At 32.6% G+C, this 9,982-nt stretch overlaps 1 long non-coding RNA gene across 1 annotated transcript; it reads right to left on the bottom strand.

Moving 5' to 3' along the window:
- Positions 1-5,863: 5,863 nt before the first annotated feature.
- Positions 5,864-9,328, bottom strand: LOC120348793. The gene is made up of 3 exons (XR_005573336.1): positions 9,013-9,328; positions 8,249-8,362; positions 5,864-6,352 (listed from the first exon to the last, which is right to left on the bottom strand). It is a non-coding gene; the product is annotated as an uncharacterized LOC120348793 (long non-coding RNA).
- Positions 9,329-9,982: the final 654 nt, after the last annotated feature.

The raw sequence follows: 9,982 nt of genomic DNA, 5'->3' as shown, positions 1-9,982 counted from the left end.
TCCAGCTGGATTCAACTTCAGCCTTGATTGGCAAGTGAAGGCTGCTTCTAATTCAAGCCTTGAATCAAGCCTTACTGCTGACTGGGAACCTACCTAAACTATTTAATCTATTCTTGACACCCTAACCCACCTTACTCAAGATAACCTACTCAATCTATCTACCTAATCCACCGTACCTGAACTATCCTACCTAACCAACTCTTCCTAATCACATATCACACCCTACCTAACCTACTCTACCTAACCCAACCAACATAAATCACCGTACCTAACCTACATGGGCGGGCAAAGCCCGCCTTCCAGCTGGCTGGAGCGCGAAGCGCGGAGGCTGCTACATACCCCTGTACAGTCATACCACTCATGGTGGTGCAGGGGGCGAAGCCCCCGCCGAGTTCAAAGCGTGAGTTGATAAGGAATTCTAAAGAATATAAATTCCCACTAGTGCTACTATTTATAGACTTTGAGAAGGCTTTTGATAGAATCAACACAGCAGCTGTAATACAGACACTCGAAGACCTGGGAATAAGCAATAAGTACTTGGAAATATTCAGATTCATCTACGGAAATATGAAAAGTGAGTTCAGCTTGAGAGGAAAAAGTAGAGTGATGCAAGTGAATAGAGGCTTGAGACAGGAAGATATACCATCAGCTAAAATATTTAATGCAGTCTTAGAAAAATCTCTAATGAAGTTGCAATGGCAAGAGAGAGGCATCAATATCAACGGTGTGAAATTAAATGCCTTGAAATTTGCTGATGATATTGTTATAGTTGAAAATGATAGGGAGGAGGTATGCGGTATGTTGAAAGATATGATTGAAGTAACAAAAAAGATTGGAATGAAAGTAAATTTTGATAAATCGAAAGTAATGACATATAACAGTGATGAAAATGATAGAGTATTGGTGACTGAGGACGGAAGGATAGATAAAGTAGATCATTTCATTTACCTCGGTCAGAAAATAGGGAGAGAAGGTCAATGGGGAGAAGTTACCAGAAGAGTAGCAATAGGATGGGCAATGTTCAAAAAGTACAGCTATCTATTCAGATCCAAGATGTCAATGGAAAATAAGAAAAAGCTGCTACAAACGTGTATCCTACCAGCAATTTTGTACGGCTGCGAAACCTGGACTATAAATGAAAAAATAATTAAGAAACTTAGAATTACCGTGAGGTCGATGGAGAGAGTATTGATAGGAGTGACAAGACAGGAAAACAACATTATTGATTAGAAATGAAACAAAAATTGAAGATGTAGGTAAGATGATAATAGAGAGAAAATGGAATTGGGCTGGACATATCGCAAGGACAAGGGACGAAAGATGGACAAAAAGAATACTGGGATGGTACCCACATAATTTGAGAAGAAGTAGAGGAAGGCCTTCGTATGGATGGGACGAAGAGTTCAGAAAAGTATGCGGCAGAGCGACGTGGCAGAGAGTTGCAAGAAAGAGAAAGGAGTGGGAGAGAATGAAGAATGTATACAAGGAAGTATGACTGTACAAGGATTGACACACTCGCTTTGGTTGAAAATTTATTTTTATATGGACTTAAATTGATGTACTCAACAATATCCTATCACAAAAGGATATTCTCCAGCAGCTGCTGATTATTGCTTAATACTGTAATTAATTTTATAATGTTATATAATTTCATTTGAAATTTTGTAATGAAACTGAACAAAGCAATAAAAGGGATATTTATTTATTATATATATATATATATATATTATATATATATATATATATATATAATATACATATTCTTCAGTTGGTATCTACAGATTCTTCGGTGGTTTTTCAACTGCTGTATCATAGCTCAAGGTTGGTATTTAAAAAAAAACACTTTATTTTAGTATTTTAGAGGTACTGTTCACTATTTTACTACATGTGGGTAGTATACACCCACTACATTATCCACTCACCACTCATAGTATTCACATTATAGATGTAGCCTAATCAGTATTCAATGTCAACTAACTGTTCTACATTTTCATGAAGTGGCATTTTTTCATTATTTCAGTTCATAAAATTATTGGAGTTGACAAAAGTATCTCATTGATTTCTGATAACAAAGGAGGATATGGGTATAATATAAGCTTATGTTGTCGAACTTTGTACACAATTTCTGTACAGTTTCATAAAAATTCCTATCAAACATTCTTATTGACGGTTAGTTTTTGAAGAATCATTGTTTCACATAACTATCCATAGCTGCTGTTTCTTCTTTTCTATTTTATAATCATTATAATTGAAATTTTTGAACATTATATTATAACTTGAACAGTTTGTAAACACTAGCCTACTTTTAAAACTCTAGTGAAATTTAAATTTGATAATCTCATTGTTTGATGTTATAATCTGAGATTATAGTATCAACTCTTCATTTTTACAGTATCAGAGCTTTGTTCATTGCCAACAGACTGAATTGGATTTGTTATTCCAATTAAGTAAACCTCTGAGTGTCTTCTCAGTATTTCCTTCATCATAAGTGATTAGTATTCATTCAATAAGTGATTTTCAAATAGAGTATTTCCTTGAGCACATTAATTTAAGAAACAATGTTTCCCAATTCTCTTTCTGACAGGACTACCATCAAGATTGCTGTGTTAGATATACAATACAATGGATAAACTCCTTATTGTGAGTGCAAGCCAGGAGAAGTGGTTCAATCAGTACTTGAATGAATTTGCTGACACTGAATTGAATGTGAGTTTTGTATTACCTACTTCGATAACATAATTCATATCATCTAATTGAATCATCCACCATATATAGTTATATGAGCATTTGAGAATTCTTGTGCAAGTATTTGATCATCCTGACAAATCATTATGAGCTTAGCAGTTCATCTCACCTGATGTAACTTGATAAGCTTCTGATTAACTTTAAATATAATGGCTATTTTCTCTATTCTCATGGAATCCATTTTCATTATTTATATTTATTATAGCCTACATTCAAGAGTATAACTTGTTACCATTTTGCTTCATTCAAAGAGCAACTGAAATTTCTCGAAGCATGATGATCAATATCATGTATAATCTAGTATGATCAGTATCTAGAATCTTCAACATGGTTGGGTATGTTACCGTCATTAAAAATTGGATTAGTATGGCCTTTTTGTTGGTGGGGAGTCCAGGAAGATCCCACCTCGCCTGAATAATGAAAAAAAAATTCCACCCAAAATAATAATAATTTCACCCAGTATAATAATTGTTCAACCATGACAATATAATGTAAAATTTTGCATTTTCTGTATCTCTATATTGAGATGGGAAATAACATAATATGTTACCGTATTTGATATATTATATCATGGAACATACTGATGTTAATATTGTAGTATGAAATGATGTAAATTATCTTGAAGAACTATCTTTACTATAAGAGGTAATTGTTATTATGACAATACTAAAGTTATATTGCATTTTCAGTATCTCTTCATTGCAGAACTAGCTATAATGAAATAATTTTTTAAATATTACAAAACTAATGCAATATACTGCATTAACTTAATCTATATATACAAATAAAAAATAACACCTATAGTAGAACAACTGATTCAAATACTGTAATGGGATGATGTAAATTATATTAAATTTACCAATACTCAATTTCATCTTGTATGTAGTAGGCTATTACTTGTACATAATAGGCTATAACTGATCCATTCCTTAACCTTCCGGCAGTCACGCTTTTGTAAAAAGTACAACTGTGTCAGTTTTTTTGGCTGAACAAAACTATTGAATGGGGTGGTGTCAGTGAATGAGTCACCTATGCATTCCAAAATTTTCACCCACCACAACACTAAGTTGCAGTATCAACCGAGCAATGGTTCAGTCTCTAGGTGACATTTAGTCGCAACAGTGCATAAGTCGCACTGTGCATGAGATAGGGAAAGACTGTATACCGGGACTGTAAACGAACCAATAACACAGAATTGATGGTACGGTAATTAATATGTTTTGACAGTAAACGGAGTACATAACACTTGGAAAATTGGATGTTGTACAAATACAACACGCAACTGCTGCTTGTGTGATTGTGTAGGGCATGACTACCAGAAGGTTAATAAAAACTCAATATAATGGGATTGTTGAATCTTGAAAAATTTCTAGCTGTGACAGACTAATCATTAGTATTTGTGTAAATTTTAACCAAACAGTAGCTGTAGAATTGAAAACAAGCATGTTAAACCACCTCCATCTGAAGCATACATTCTTCATTGCTTTGTTTGTCTACGGTATTTGAAATGTACTAGGCCTACATATTGATTACAATTGGAACAGATGATTAACTTACAAAATATTGAATAGTTGTATAACTAAATGCAAGGAATGTTTGCTTCATAATGATGCCGGTCCAAAGTCCGGAAATAACCAAGTAACATAGAATGCCATCATTACAGTTTCATTGAATAAGTAATGAAGTTAGTTATGTGTACTAGGTTGAAAGTGTGATGGCCATGACATAAACGAATCTCTCATTAAATTGAGTCTGCTATCTACTGACAATCTAAATCTACAATCTAAAAAATCTTCAATAACCAACCCATGCTGTATAACCTATCCCCAACACCCCAAACCCATTAACCCCACCCATTATCTTACTCTACCTAACCCACCCTACCTGAACTAACCTACCTAACCTTTTCAACCTAATATTTGCAACCTGACCTACTCTTCACAACCTACCCTACCTAAGATACCCTACCTGAACTAATTAAACAGCTTTCACCCATACAGTTGTAAAAGACAATTAGGTTGTAAAGACAGAGGCTGCTACCCGAACCTATACAGTTGCACCCTACTCAACCTACTCTACATATCCCACACTACCTAACAAACGCTACATGAGCCATCTTACCTAACCTACCCAACCTAATTTCTGCAACCTAACCACCCCACCTCACCAATCCAATCCAACTACCCAACTCTATCCAGCCTATTCCACCTAACTATACTTGATCCATTCTAACAAACAAACCCCACATAACCCACCCCACTTTACCAAACCTACTCTTCCTAAACACCTATCCCACCCCACCTAACCTACTCTACCTAACCCACCCACCTCACCTAACCTGCCCATGATTGGGCAGGCGAAGCCTGCCTCCCAGCCAGGTTGAATAGTTTAGGTAGGTTAGTTCAGGTAGGGTTGCTTAGGATAGGTAGTTTTATTTTTATAAGGTGAGTTAGGTAGAGTAGATTATGTAGGTTATCTTGGGTAGGGTAGGTTAGGTTGTCAAGATTAGGTTGAATAGTTTAGGTAGGTTATTTCAGGTAGGGTGGCTTAGGTTGAGTAGGATGGGTAGGGTGGGGTAGGTAAAGTAGTTTATGTTGGGTGCATTGGAGTAGGTTGAATAGCATAATTCATGTAGGGTGGCTTCCCTAGTGGGAGTGATCAATAGAGATCAATAGAAAAAAATGTATTGATATCAATAGGTATTTGGGCCAATACACATCAATAGGTATCCATGGATATGTATTGATGTGTTTTGGCCCAAATACCTATTTATATCAATACAAATCAATACAATATCCATGGATATCAATACATAACCAGCTGTATTGATATCAATACACATCAATACATTTCCATGGATATGTATTGATGTGTATTGGCCCAAATACCTATTGATATCAATACAAATCAATACATATCCATGGATATCAATACATAACCAGCTGTATTGATATCAATACACATCAAAAGGTATCCATGGATATGTATTGATGTGTATTGGCCCAAATACCTATTGATATCAATACAAATCAATATATATCCATGGATATCAATACATAACCAGCTGTATTGATATCAATACACATCAATACATTCCCATGGATATGTATTGGCCCAAATACCTAATGATATCAATACAGATCAAGAGCCATCTATAAGCAGCCTGTCTCCTTTATAGAAAAAATCCTCTTTTAAATCTAGGAGAGCAGCTTAGGATGAAGATAACATTTGCAAGTATTATGATATTTTAACCCAGCTGCAACTGGCATTAGACAAGAGAGTATACCTGTTTAATTATCTATAATTAATATGTTAAGTAAATTGGATTCAGTGAATAGATGTCTATTGACATATTGATGAAAAATTAAGGGATGTAAATAGTTAAGACTTGAATAATATGAGAAGTTTGTTTATTAAAATAACTCATATGCATATCATTTATCTATTAAGAAAGGTCCTTATTGTGGTGCTCCAGAATACTTTAATCTCTTCCTGTTTGAAGTAGCAATTTTTTGAGCTACATACTGGTTCATGTTACTGTACCTCAATTCAATCTCAATTTTTGTAGCATTCAGATTTTCCTCCAGGATCCGGTGTTTGAACATTTCTAGAACAAATAACAGTTCAAAGTATACAATCTTTACAAATTAGAAAATGAGGATTTTATTTCCTGAATTAATCTGCTGACAAATTTATTTAATAACCTAAAAATGTATTTAAATATGCATGACTCTCCCTCTCCTGAAAGGAAAGTCCAAGATAACACAAGATCGTTTTTTTCACGTGAAAATTATGTCCTAACAGTTTTACATTATAATGTCATATTCTGGTGGAAAAGTTGAGAAAATCACATTTTTTCAAGTGAAAAAAAGTGTAAATGTTCCAACTTTTCACGTGTAAAGTACGAAACTGAAACTTGAAAATAACGTTTTTTTTTTTGTTTTACATTTTCACGTTATACTGAACATGTATATTGAACTCTCAGAAAAGAACATGAATAAAACGGTTTTTTCTACATTTCTTGTCGCACATTTGGTCATTTCTTTCCCATGAAAATTTCAAAAAAATTCACATGAAAATAACATTTTAAAAATAAATTTTTACAATATTTTATCGTGAAAAGATGGAGAAGGATTACCTCAATTATTCTGAATAAATAATTTTTTCAATTATTTATTTTTACATTAAAAAACTATAAATCTTATAAAACTTTTGAATAACCACAATATAATGTGAAGTAAATTTTCTACCCTAACTTTACAATAATTTTACACAAAACTGAATAAAAATTAAATTCACCTATGAAGTCCTATTCAGACAAATGGATTTTTCCTAGTAAGTAGTGATATATTATGCAATCTAACAGCTGGACACTATAATTACAAAAAGAAAGCTCATTTTCATTTGTAATCATTCAACAGCTGACAAATTTCAAAAATGTTTCATGTAAGCTTATTTTCCAGCTGTTGGACTTTGTATCAGCCATTTGCTTGTATAAGCTTTGCATCACCAATGGGAAAAAACCATAAATGTCTGGATTGCCAATAGGGAGATTTTTGCTTTAATAAAATGGTGAAACAACAATAATTTATATTGAAATTGAATTTATTTTCAAAACATCACAGTCTTCAACCCTTCAATAAGTTGGAGACTGTTGTAGATATAATACTGTAACTTTCAGGATAAGTTATTGGTCGAATACTCCACCTTTTGACATAAAACTGAATTTCAACTCCTCATAAGGGGGTGACTTGGGGGTTGTAAATCAAAGATTTTGAATGTAAATACCCATTGTGTATTATCTTAAAAGCCTTCTCAGGACGAGAAAGATGAAATCAATAAAAATCTTCTATGATACTTTTATCCAAAATGGCGGCTGATTGAAGTTTTGGTTTTTAAAGAAATAATTGATAAAATTCAATCAGCCGCCATTTTGGATAAAAGTATCATCGATTTTTTTTGATGTCATCTTTCTATTTTTAAAAAGGCCTCTATAATGATGTATCACACAATGGGTGTTTACATTAAAAATATTTGAGTTATAACCCCTCATTTCTTTACAAACTGTAACTTCAATCAGCCACCGTTTTGGATTCAAGTTTCATAGTACATTTTAATTGATGTTATGTTTCTTGTTTTAAAAAGCCATTTGAATTAATGTACCACACAATAGGCGTTTACATAAAAAATATTACAGTTAAAACTCTTGAGTCACCATATTATACATTCTGAACCTAGTCAACCCCTTATGAATGGGGTTGAAATTCAGTTGTACCATACGTCAAGAGTTAGAGTATTTGACCAGTAACATATCCTGAAAGCTACAGTATTATATCTACAACAGTCTCTAATTTATTGGAAGGTTCCCATACATATGACTCACTCGGTATGATTACTAACTTTTAATGATTAGCACAAGCCTAGAGCTCATGTGGACATCACCCATAGAAAGAAATTGTTTGACTTCATATTCTGTTTTAAATTAATCAAAATTGAGACTTACTTAGATTTCTCTTTGCTGGTAAACCGAGTTTTTGGAGACTTCAGCCAGTATTTGATTACCGTACTGCTTCCATGTATTTTTCTTTTGTGTTGGAAAATTTCATCACCACAGCTCCTATCAGAGATAAAAAAAAAGTTTACTTATGATTAAACATATTACAAATAACATTTTTTGACTGGAAAATTGGAAAAACACACATGTTGCAAACACAAAGTCTCACTCTTTCTTATTATATAAAATATATATTGCTAAAATGAGAGGACTACACCGATAGTTTTTCTAAATTGGAATAACATATAAAGCTGTTAATATAAATAAATGAATCAATTGCTTGCTGGAAAAAGTTTAAATAAAGCCTGCCGGTTCAGAAAACAACTGAATAAATTTTAATCTATCAATCCACAGTCATATATTATTGATATTAAGTTCATTATAATAACATGAGTGTAGATTAGTTTGTGGTGACTTCAATTAGGCCTACTTAGGTTAGGCTAAATAAAAAGTTTTGCTACACATTTAAATTTATATGTACCAGCATTTAACCCTGGAATGTGTCTGCCTAGAATAATAATCATCTTATTTCCAGCAATGATAAATTCAAGAGGCTTTTCTCTTATTATTATTAGGTTATGTAATACATGGCCTATTAATAATAGTCTTCCGAAAAGATTATCATTTAAATATAATTATGAGTATTTAGACCTATAATAAATTTATTCTTTCATTTTATGGTACATCAATGAAAACAAAATCACTCGACTTACCTATATTTCCTGGATAAAATCACAAAAATTACAAACTACAAAACACAAACAACCTCAAAAAACTGTTGGTCCATTGCAAATGCAAAATGCATTGTCCAAATGGCATGCAGCACTCTCGTCTATAGCCAAAATTGATAAACCCAAAATGTCGATATAATATTATCAATACATTGATAAATGATAATATTATTGACTACTAATAATTATTATACAGTATTCTTGAACATCATTCACATCTTTGTTTGGAAATGCGTTATTCAAATTACATAGTTTAAATAAGTAAAAGTAGAATACAATCCTGATTTCTACATTTTTGAATGCAATAAAATCAGTTTTCCCCAGGAAAAAAGTAAGAATTAGTTTGATATATCGATTGTTAAGACTTTGATATTTCCAGTTCACAGTATCAATATTATTGATAATATATCGATATTTTCATTAGATACCATAGTAATGGTGGCAATTTCAAAATCATTGACAATGTTACTGTTATTAAAATATTTTATATTTATTTCAGGTGGAGATTATTGATTTTTTATGGGGGGACATTTGTGCTTGACACTGGAATAATGTTGGAAATGATAAAACAGTAGGTTGTTATTATTTGAATTGAAACCCCAAAAATCATTTCAAAGTCAGTGTGAGTAATTCCGGATACTGCATGATTTTCCTCATAAACTGTGATCCAATTTGAAAAAATGTTATAACTTTTCCAATTATGAATGGAATCATTCTAAATTCTAGGACAAGGTTGATAATATAAACAGAAATGTCCATGAATTTTTTCAGAATTTTTCAAGATGAACCAAAATTTTTTTTTAAATTTTAAATGTCAGTAGCACATTAACGTCTGACAGGATTTTCACATAGGATAAAAAGTGCTGGAAATTCACTTCTACACCCGAATCAGTCATCAAGAATACATTGTTCTGGGAAAATTGAAAATCTGCCAAAATTATTCAGTTTTAAA

This window comes from Nilaparvata lugens, chromosome X (genome assembly GCF_014356525.2).
Source record: "Nilaparvata lugens isolate BPH chromosome X, ASM1435652v1, whole genome shotgun sequence".
NCBI lineage: Eukaryota > Metazoa > Arthropoda > Insecta > Hemiptera > Delphacidae > Nilaparvata > Nilaparvata lugens.
The sequence above is the reverse complement of the archived record's forward strand: the minus strand, read 5'-3'. Positions and strand labels throughout refer to the sequence as shown.